General features: G+C 60.5%; 1 protein-coding gene across 6 annotated transcripts in view; it reads right to left on the bottom strand.

The window, feature by feature from the left end:
- PRRC2B (proline rich coiled-coil 2B) overlaps window positions 1-5,548 on the bottom strand; it is a 66,785-nt gene extending 61,237 nt beyond the window's left edge. For all 6 annotated transcript variants that reach the window (XM_026062386.1, XM_026062389.1, XM_026062391.1 and 3 more), the window contains exons 1-2: window positions 3,390-5,548; window positions 3,106-3,266 (exon numbers count right to left, since the gene is read on the bottom strand). The gene's annotated coding sequence lies outside the window, so the exon portion shown is untranslated. The remainder of the gene's footprint in view (window positions 1-3,105; window positions 3,267-3,389) is intronic.
- Window positions 5,549-10,533: the final 4,985 nt, after the last annotated feature.

The raw sequence follows: 10,533 nt of genomic DNA, 5'->3' as shown, positions 1-10,533 counted from the left end.
AGCGGCGTCCCCGCTAGAGGGTGCGGCAGCCCCGGGCTGGCGCCGCGGCCCCTTGGCCGTGCCTGGCAGGGGAGAGCTGCAGGGGGATGGGGAGGAAAAGGTGCTGTCCCTGCCCCAGCCCCTGTGCCAGCTCCTGCCCCCTGCACCAGCCCCAGCTCCTGTCCCAGCCCTTGTCCGCTGCCCCAGCTCATCCCCTTCCCCAGGCTCTGTGCCCTGCCCCAGCCCCCCTGTCCCAGCTCTTGTCCCCTTCCCCATCCCCTGTCCCAACCCCAGGGTCCTGCCCCAGCTCATCCCCTTCCCCAGTTCCTGTCCCCTTGCCCAGCCCCCGCCCTGGTCCCTGCCCAAGCTCCTGTCCCCTGCACCAGCCCCGGGTCCTGCCCCAGCCCCTTCCCCAACCCCTGTCCCAGCTCTTGTCCCCTGCCCCAGCCCCGGGTCCTGCCCCAGCCCCTTCCCCAACCCCTGTCCCAGCTCATCTCCTGCCCCAGCTCATCCCCTTCCCCCGGCCCCGGGCCCTTGCCCAGCTCCTTTCTCCTACCCCAGCTTCTTCCCCATTGGGGCAGGGACGCGGCTGCGCCAGGCTCCGCAGCAGAGCAGGGGAGAACAGCCAAGGAGGGGGGAGAGGGAGGAGGCCGGGACGGGATAAGGATGGAGCCCTTCTTCCCTGGTAGGGCTCTAGGCGCTGCCCCGGGGGCTCAGCAAAGAGCCCCAGCTCTGCCAGCGAGCCGCGGGGCTGGAAAGAACACGGCTTTTGCGGGGGTGACGGGAAGGTCGGAGGAGCGTGGGGCGCTCCTCCCGGCACCGGGTGATGGGCGACAGCCCCGTTGGGCATGGGGAGAGCGCGCACCTCGGCCCCCCCGCAGGGGCTGTGCAGGGCGGGCTGCCAGCCCGGGCGGCTGCAGCGCACGCTGGCACGATGGGGTCTGTGAGCAGAGAAGGAGGAAGCAGAGCAGGAGGGAAGGGACAGAAAGGGGGAAGGAGCCAGTGCTGCAGCTGCAGCGAGGGCTGCCCTGGGCCTGGAGGACGACTCCCTGTGTCGCTGTTGTAACCAGCCTGGGGAGTGCTAACGGATCTGGCTAACGAGCGCCGGGCCCTGCTAAACGCTTTTGCTGAATGTCCCGTTTCCCCCCCGTCCAGATCCCACACGTACCAGGACGGTGGCATCTCCAGGGGCTCTACGGCTCCTCCGCTTGACCCTCACAGTCCTGGCAAGATGCATGGGCCAACGCGAAGGTTGGGACCAGGGAGGTTCAGCAGAGATGGAGAAACCTGGGGCTGGAAGACCCCCATCCCATCCAAACGGAGGTCGGGCCATGGTGCCCTCGGCGCCTATCACAAGCCCGGGACCAGCCCCGGGAAGGCAGAGGAAGACAGCAGGACTGTTCCAGGGACACCCCTCATCCCCCTGGGTCTCCGAGAGCCCAACTCACCACGCTGGTGGCCTGGCCCAGGGCTGGGCTTAGGTGCAAGAAAAGAGAGGACCTGGGGCAGGGGTGAGATGCAGCTAATTTCAGCAGCACGAGGAGCCTCCCTGCGCTGGCAGGAGGCAGGCAGGGCCCTGGGGCCTGTCTGGTCCCGCCAGGAGCCTCCCACCGGTGCTGCCCGGCCCCGCATGCGGGGATGGACCGCAGGGGCCGACAGGACGGAGCTCCTGCCCTTGCCYGGCGCGTGTCTCGCCCCAGGGGAGGGAAAGGAGAGGCCGGGCTGGCGGGCGCTGCGGCGGGAYGACAGCCAGGGGGTTATTAATAACCTGCTGAGTCAGGGGGGGCTCTTGGGTTTCAGGATCACAAGACGCGGACACCGAGCAGCTCGGATGGATCCCCCCCCGGCTCCTGCTTTTCACATTGACGGGGACAACTGCGAAGCTGGGAGGGGGCTGCAGCTGCAGCCGGGCGCCTTCAGGCCCCCTCTCTGCCTGCGGGGCCGCCCAGCCCCGTCCAGGCAGCACAGGGCTGCCGTCCGGGCAGCTCACGTCACCTCCAGAGAGGGATTTCCAGCCGCCGGGGCCCGTTCGGTCGCTAGCTCCTTGCTCAGCCCCATAGCTATGTCGGGGCGCGCCAGCCCTGTCCCCCCACGAGCACAAGCAAGTTGCATTGCGGGGGGACGAATGAGTCTCACGGGCTTCGCTGTCAGTGGCACTTCCCTGCAGGATCCTCTCCACAGCCCCAGACGAGCCACCGTCGGGGTCTCATGCCTCTGGAGCGATGGAGCCAAGGTCCTCTCAAGACGCAAAGAAAGTTTGGAGGATCTTGCGGAAAAGCACACCTCAGTGTTTAACTGCAAGAGCTTTTGCACGGGATAAAGAGCTGCAGGCTGTTAGCGCTAGCTGGCAGGGGCCGGGTTCGGCCCTCCCGCAAAGCTCGCGGTCCCACCGCGACGGCCACGGGGTTGCCTGCGTTTCCCTCGAAGCGCTTGGCACCGACACGCGGGCAGACCGCAGCCTGCTCCGGGATGGCGATTCCCTACGCGTGGCTATGGAAGAGCAGTCGGTGATGCGGAACAGATTAACTTTCAGACCCAGCAGCCTGCGGTGACAGCGTGCATTGCCGAGGCGCTCCCTCTCCAGCGGCTAYCGTGCCCGGCTTTTAGGGCACACATGGCTGAGCATCCCATGCTCCCTGGTCCACGCGGTGACCAGGATCCAGGTGGTCGCACCAGGAGCTCTTTACGCAGCCCACCGGCCTGGGGGTTTCCATCCTGCTCCGCTCCCCCCTTCACCCCAGCCCCAGCTCCCGGGGTGCTGCGGAGAGGGAGGACTCCCGTGCATCGGCGGCACGCTCCCCTCCAGGCTGGCACCCAGCACCGCCATCTATTTTTCCACCAGGACAGGACCAAAATAAGTCTGTCTCGTGGCTCTGCGGCAGCTGTTGCGGACATCACCCTGGCCAGGCGGGTTTCCCTGCCCCTCTGCTGYCACAGCGCTCGGACCCCGGTGCCTGCAACTGCTCTTGCTGTACCTGCCGCTCACGGCGGCGGAAATAAGTGAAGAGCTGAAGCTCTGCTCGACTCCYGCGTCCCCGGGGAGATCTCATTGCGTTGCGTCAGGCTGTCTGAGCAGCAGAGCCCCGTTCGTTTTAATTAGCCCGATAGCTCTCAAATCCTATTTACCTTTACGGATGCGTTAGCATCTCACCGCTTCCCGCGTCCAAGTCCGGCCGAAAGGGCGAGCGAGGAAGCCGTTCCGTGGCGCTATCGCACGTAGGCCGTTAACCCTTGCTGCGCCCCGGCGAGGCAGGTCCCCGTCGCTGTACCTCTCTGCAACGAGTAAACTGAGGCACAGAGAAATCGCAGAGACACCGGGAACCCTCGCATAGCCGGGAGCAGCCTGCAGCGTTAAGCCACGGATTGGCAAGAAACCCAACTGACAGCTTGTGGTTTTAAACAAGTTTTACCTTTTCGGCCATGCATCTTTTGACAGACAGAAGAAGGGGAAGCCCTGACGGGCTGCAGCCCTGCAAGCCTCCTTGCTCACCAGATGTCCCCTCCTGGTGGGGCCCGTCCTTAGGTCCGTGCAGCTCGATTGGGTTTTAATGATCATTTACCATCGCGACACATTCCAGCACTTAAATAAGCTCCTTGAGAGGCAGAGATAAGGTATCAGTTTTCCGGTTCATCTTGCCAGTCTGTCTGCAGCAGATAAGGGTGTTGGGCAGCAGGAAGAAGGTTATCGGGAAAGGAAGCTGAGCAACAGCCGCTGTTATTGCAGGAGGCTTTGAAAAAAGGAACCCCACCAGGAACCTCGCAAGCCGTACAAGCCCTGCCCGGCTGGACGCCACGGACGGTCGGAGCCCAGCTGAGCCTTCCTGCCGGGGCRGGCGGCATCTTCCCGCGGCGGCCGTGCTCTCCCGCGCCGAGGTGCCCCCAGACCCGCTGCTTTCCCTCTCTGGCCTCGTCTCTCCCGTCCGGCACCTGCTCGGAGGAGCTGCAGAAGGAAGCGCTGGTTTTGGTGTCTCTGCCACCCCGTTACGGAGGGAGACCTGACCACACTTCTGGCCTGAGGGGTCACGAGAGGGAAGAAATCTTTGCCCAGAACTCAGGGACAGTCCTCAACCTTTCTTAACCCAAGGATCCCCTCGCTTTTTGGGAGAGGGCAGGGGAAACAAGCCATGTCGGGCAGGGGTACTCTGCTAACTAGTAAAAATTTGCCTTCCCTTTGGATGGCCATTTGTTACTTTATCTTCCACTCTTTATTTGCTTGTTGGCTGGTGCAGGAATGATGTATGCCATTAAAGAAATAAATTAATTAATTAAAAATACATTTTCGCTCAAATTTGCAGGCCCTCTTTCTGCCCCCTCTGAATCCACCCAGCATCCTCTCCCTAGGCCTCCTCACCACATCCCCCCACGTGCTCCTCCGTTTTGCTGATTCCCGTTAATCTGCGCTTTACATAACCCTGAGCTTGCGCTGAGCACAAAAGCTGTGCACTAACATGCCATTAATACACGTCTTTAGGTTTAGGATTTAAAGCAAACAAAAGCCCCTCGCACCCAAGGAAAACAAACCGTGACAAACCACCACAGGCAGCTCCAAGGTGCAAATCCCAATGGGAGCGGGCACCAGGCACGTGTGCATCCCAGCTGCCCGCAGCTGACCTCTGCAGCCAGATGTCGGGGCCGATTCCTTAACAACTGCCACATCGAGTGTGTTTTAACTATTGCAAAGCCGCTCAGCCGGAGGCAAATGTCACCGAACACCCTGAGCACCTTCATCTCTGGGTGTTTTGCTAACATCCATCACTTTAGCACCCACCTTCTCCTATTTTAATTAATCTCTGCAGGTCTGACTTTCCAGCTCTGCTGGTCTCGGCAAGCCTGCTGGTCCGGGGGGCGCTGGATGAGCGAGGAAGGCAGACGGGGTCCCGTGAGCGAGGCCGAGCTGCAAGAAGCAAAGAACATGAATCCTTGTTGCCAGTATCCACCTCTACCTGTACACAGGTCCAGAGGGTGAATCAGAGGGAAGGGGTCGCTGCAGGGACAGGGGAGCTGCCGGGGACAGGAAGCCAGCTACTGCTGTTTGAAATTTGTTGAAAATACTTAAGTTGGGAAAGATCCAATGTAATGCCTGCAATCGAGTCCCCAGGTCCATCCCTGTCGTCTGGGGAGGCTCTGAGCAAAGAGAGCACTGCAAAGGGAAGAGCATCGGCATTTCCAATGGCCTCAAGCTTGTGGACCTTGGGCCGCAGATGCGTCCTGCAGAGGCTCCCCAGGAACCAAGGTGCAACAGCAGATCCACTGCAGTAGCGGGAATCACCAGCCGCTGGAGCCAATTTGTTCCAGCATTGCAATTAGCAGCTCGTCACAGGTCAGCTGTGACTGTGACCATGCCCATGATGGAGGCAACTCTACTACCGCTAAAGAGGGAGAGGCCACCCCTGCCCGGGGACCAGGGCTTCCCCAGGGGACGCCCCGCCGGGCTGGGACCCCGCAGCATCTCCCCGGCCCTGCAGCATCTCCCCCGCTCGCCCTGGCTCGGGCTGCCAGAGGTTAACGGTGTTCATGCGACTCCGGCGATTAACTTTTCCTAAATCTGCAATTCTTCCCTGCCTTCTATTTTYACAAAGGGAAGGGGAGGGGGGCAGGTGGTATTTACAAGGGATTTCACTCAAATAATGAAATAAATGCGATCGGCTGAGGGACCCTTAATCCGCTTTGACTCTTGCATCCGGGGCAACGGACGGGGGGGATCTTCGCTGCCTCCGAGTCCCAAGCAGGTGGGGAAGGGAAACGACCCCGTCCCCACTTTGGTGGAGAGGGCAGAGCCCAYGGGACACCCTTAAATCAGGTGTCCAGCTGTGCCCCCCCCCCCCAGTTAGGGGAAATCTCTTTAAATTTGGGGTTTCTCCCGCTTCGGCTGGAGGGCGCCAGCCAGGCGCCCTGGGTTTCGGCATGGCAGGCAAACGCCTTCTCGGTCCTGCACCGCCGCCGCTGCGCCCCGYGGCCAGGCCCGACCCTCCGCGGCCACCTGGGCTTGCCCAGGCGCCACCGGCCCCGTCCCTGTTTCGGGTGGCCAAACACGTCTAAAAGCCACGGGCTGCGTTCGCAGGGGCTCCCCGGCCGGCTGCAGTTTTGCCCCCTCCGCGGCGGGTGTGAGAGACACGCTTGCGTGAAGGGGAGGAACCAGCCCATTTCTTTAGGCTTTGCCCAATATATTCGACTTTTAACCTGGGGATGACATGGTTACTTACCACTTTAATATGCAAACTTAACTGGAAATCGTGCGAATGAGCTCCCTTAACCGGGGAGAAGCCTCTGAGCCCCAGGCAGGAGTTTGCAGTTGCAAGGATGCTCGGGTGAGCAGCAGCGCCGGGAAGCCACGCGCCGGCCAGCCCGGAGCCAGACCTGTGCATCCCTTTGCTCTCGTCGCTCCCCACCGCAGGGTGAATTAAGGGGAGCATTCGTCCAAGGAAACCCAATGCGGGGTGGACGAGAGCCGCGGCCGTGCCACCACGGGGAGATCTTGCATAACAGCCTTCCCAATCCCCCCAGCCCGAGCGAGGCCGGAYGTCACGGGCTGGTGCGAGAAGGGATTTGTCCCACCTTCGTTTCCCCACAGCCCCAGATATTACCGAGGCCGGGGACGTACAAACCAGCTGGTTCAAATAAAACGCCAGCTTAGATTGGGGAGGGGGGAGCTAAACACCCCTGCCATGATTCCCACATATGCCCACAGATATAATCCAGATTTGCTGCTTTCCTGGCACTCTTTATTTCTTTAATGATTTAAAACCTCTCTTTCGCTGCCGAGCGTAATCAGCATTAGGGCGAGGGGAGGAAGGGCATTTGATTGCACACGGCAGAAATACGGATGAAAGCCCCAGCGCTGCTGCCACAGCACCTGGGATGCTGTCCTCCCCGAGCCCCACGCCGAGAGCCTGGCACGGCCAAATTCGGAGGCTGAAGGGAAACATCTGCGCTCCTGGGCAGCCACCGGGACCTGAAGGAGCTTGAACCGCTCGGCCTTTCGTCTCTCTCTGCTGCGACATGCGAAAGGTCTGGTTCGCCCCYGCCCCCCGTTTGGCTTATTCCCACCGGGGCCCAGATGCAAGGTGTTACCAAACTGAAGGATTTTTTTTTTTTAATACCCTTGGTTTGAGCATCAACACAAGGTCCAGGAGGGCAGAGAACGAGGCCCAAAAGCTTACTGGCTTTGGCTTCTGAGCAACACATGCCTCCAGGGCCCACCAGCGTTTCTCACAGCCGCACAAAATCCCACCGCTAAATCTGACGCCAGCAGAGAGCACGAGCAAACGCTGCCTCCAGCGCACTGCTGAGCATCCCGGGTCGCAGGCCGAGGGCTGGGGACAACTTCTCTGCGGCTACTGCCAGGGCTGTGACCCATTTCCAGCCCTCTGAGACCCTCCAAGGGGTGACAAAACCCTGCGGGGGCTGCCGGCCCGGCTTTTAAGGCCAGTCAGGAATTACAGGCTAGGAAGAAGACCCCAAACCCAGGGAGGTTTTGCTTTTCCTCATGCTGCTGCAGCCTCCTTGACTCCAGCCCCAGCACTGAATCCGGCCCTGGCTGTTGCGACCGCAGCACCGGGGCACCGCTGCCTCCCCGCGCTGCCTCCCCGCGCTGCCTCCCCGCGCTGCCTCCCCGCCGTCCCCGGGCAGGAGCAGCACGGCGGTGGGAGGGGACTGCATTGCTCGTGCAGGCAGCACCTTGCCAGCACGAGAAGAGAGGTGTCGTCCTGTGGCCATTGCTCCCGACCCCGCGGATGTGGATGCATGTGCGCACGGCAATCGAAGCGATCCGGGGCGGCAGGGCCTGGGGTGTCCCGGCACTGTCCCGGGAAGCAGTCACAGCCCGCCGGGGCTGCCCCGGCCATTCGGCTACGGCGATGGCTCGTGCCCCATGGAGCTCTGCCCYGGAGGCGGCCGGGTACCGCCGGTACCGGCATCCCCGGCTGTTGCTATAGAGACAGAGGCCGGTTCCCGTTTCGCCGCAGCGATGCTGAGCGTTTCTTAGCGCCGACTCGGGCACGGCAGGCAGCTGGGAGAGGGATGCGCAAGCCCTCGCAGGCAGGTTTTACGTGAGCAACGCAGCCGAGGTGCTGTGCCGGCCCGCGGGGGCTCCCGGGGTCCTTGCTCTGCTTGGGAGAGCAAAGAGGGGAAGAGCAGGATATAAACCAAAGGTGCCCTCACGGCAGGCAGCTTCACGGCACCCCTCGCCTTGCTGGGGGAGCCGGGCCCGGACAAAACAAGGCTCTGGGGAAGAGGGGCAGCTCCCCGGCACCTCTGCACCCCGGCCTGCCCTCACCCCGCGGGGGATCTCCCAAAAAGCTCCCTGCCTCGAGCATGGGAGCATCAGGGCTCCACCTCTCCRGGCAGAGCATCTGCCGAAAGCACCTGGGGATGCCGAGGAGCAGGGGGATCGCGAGGGAGAGGAGCAGCGAGGCTCGCCGGGGTGAGGAAGGCCCCGCATGGCCCGGCTGGGAGAGCCGCAGCGGGCGCAGAGCGGGGAGCCGCCRGCCCCGGCAGCCCGTTCGGGGAGCCCCAGCTCACCACGACACCCCTGGGCTGCAGGGAGCTGAGCCGGGTTTAGGGAGACCAGCTGTAGYGAAACCACGAGACGCAGCTGCCCCCAGCGAACGCTGCTGTTTCTCCACGCTGAACGCGTGCCGTTCTCCTCGCCACGCAGCGTCTGCTTCACCAAGGGTGGGACTTTTAAAAGCTGCTGAAATGATACCGGTGCCAGCAGCAAAGGGGACGTGCTCCCGTCAGTCTGAGCTGGACGCCGTCCAGCGCTTTGGGCTGTTGGAAACTGGCCTGAACTCCACCAAAATGAGCACGTTCCCAGGCACAGCCAGGCCCTTCCTCTCCCTGCCCCGCTGTACGGCCACGCGCTGCGGTGAGACTTTCCTGTTCACACCAGCATGGATCCGGAGTAACTCCTCCAAAGCCATCATCAACTTACCAGGATAAAGACTAGGAAAAGTGTGAGGAGAACTGGTCCCATGGACGGGGCCGTAGGTGAACGCAGCCTATTTGCAAAGGTTCAGTAAACCCCAGGCTTTGGATTAAATGCCTACAAAGTGATAGCTTCCCGCAAAGCAATCAGGGCAAACTCTTCCCCTGCTCCCTGCCTCTTCAGGCATCCACCATCTCCAGCTACACATTCGGATATGCACATGCCCTCCCAGCCGCAGCAATGTGCCCCCATCCTTTCTTGGCCTGGGGGTAAACTCTCCTGAGTGTAAYAATACCTCAAAGAAAAAGAAAGAACTGCAGCACGCTTCTTGCATCGGTCTTTACAGGAGAAGGAGGCTGGCAAAGACAAATCCTGGTGGAGGCCGGGTGCAGTAGCAAATCTCAGCTCCCCACTGCAGCGGGGAGTTTATTCCCTGCTCCCCATTTAAACAAGCAGCAGCAGGGGAGCCAACAGCTCCAATAACCCCCTGCGCTCTGCCATCTATGACACCGATCCGCCAGCCTCCGGAGATAACCAGCAAGACCGAGAGCCTCTCCCCTTYCCTGAACACACTCAGTCACAGCTCTTTCCAAAGGGACCTTCGAATGATCCAGTCCCGGGGAGCTCCACGGGAGTCTCATCTCTAAAGCACATGCCGGCCCTCCTCACCACGCTTCGCCTGCTCCGGTCTTAGAGCAGGGAGCACGGGAAGCCACCAGCTYACAGGGCTGTATACTGACTTTCTAGCTGGAGATGTGTGCCAAGGATAGATTTTCTATTTGTCTTCTTTTCATATTAATTATCAAAGAACAACAAATGTTAGTAGCTTGCTGACTTTCCTCTCACCAGCAGCCCCGGTAAGAACAGGGCTCCCCAACATGCTGGGATGGACAGGAATGCAGGACCTGGCTGCTTGCTYCCGCGTAGACAGGTCCTGCAAGACAGGTATATTTTGCTCAGTTTGGGACAGACAGGAGGACAAGAATGGCAGGATCCTTTTGAACATCTGTAAAAGCATCCAGCCAGGGAAGGTGCTGAATTTGGTAGTGTCTGTCACCCACCAAACATCAGGACTGTCTCCTAAAGAGACAGGGAAACCACACCAAACTGGAAGAGTTCTGTGCAAAATATGGGATTTTCTTAGTTGTGAGGGATGATCCATTTTAGAGACATAATACGCTGAGCATGGTCATTATCTGGATAACGAACAGCCAGTTTTCAAGGTGGTAGTCTGGCAATAATGGAGCAACAGCCCTGTGTCCGTGTGCCGCACTTACTTTCAGTAATCTCAAGCCAGTTTACAAACGCCGATTACTCAGCCTTGCAGTCCAGGAAGGTCAAGAGTGCTTTCCTCATTTCACGCAGGGTGAGACACAGAAGCGTTCAGTATTTTGCTCAGTAACAAGGTCATAGACAAGCGAGCAGGGGCAGGGCTAGAGTCAGTCCCGGCTCCCTGCCGCCTCTCCAGCTCACCAACAGCTTGCTGTGTGTACCAGAAAGCATTCAATGCTAGAAGAGACTTACCTTGGAAATTACCACCTAGAGCATCGTTTGGCAYAAATACAAAATCATGGCCATGAAGATGTAGAAAAAGACTCTTTGCTCTCTGTATAGACCTGCCCTGCAAA

This window comes from Apteryx rowi, unplaced genomic scaffold (genome assembly GCF_003343035.1).
Source record: "Apteryx rowi isolate R43461 unplaced genomic scaffold, aptRow1 scaffold_19, whole genome shotgun sequence".
Lineage (NCBI taxonomy): Eukaryota > Metazoa > Chordata > Aves > Apterygiformes > Apterygidae > Apteryx > Apteryx rowi.
This window is presented reverse-complemented; position numbering and strand designations above follow the sequence as displayed.